A 365-nucleotide genomic window follows, 5' to 3' on the forward strand; every position below is an offset into this window, starting at 1 on the left:
ACGATATATAAGCAGAGAAGAATGAGGCCCGGGACAGAGAAACCATCCCCTGCAGGCCCACAAGTGCCCATTTTGTCGTGATAGCACTGCATAGTTGCCTCCACAAACATCACAAAAAAGAAATAAACAAAAGAAAACATATTACAGCACAGGTGCCAAGAGTGTCGAACGAATTCTTAAACCATTCGGTTTGGCTACCACCTTTATATCCACGATTACTTGGTATATCTATATATAATCAACCTGCAAGTGGCGATGTAAACCTTTACAGAAGCCATGTAGCATACACAAAGAAACACAGCACGACAAAGAACTACGAACAAAAACACCTTTACCACAGGTGTATACATAGATGCATCAACACC

Source organism: Trypanosoma theileri, assembly GCF_002087225.1.
Source record: "Trypanosoma theileri isolate Edinburgh chromosome Unknown TM35_Tth_66_V1, whole genome shotgun sequence".
NCBI classification, from domain to species: domain Eukaryota; phylum Euglenozoa; class Kinetoplastea; order Trypanosomatida; family Trypanosomatidae; genus Trypanosoma; species Trypanosoma theileri.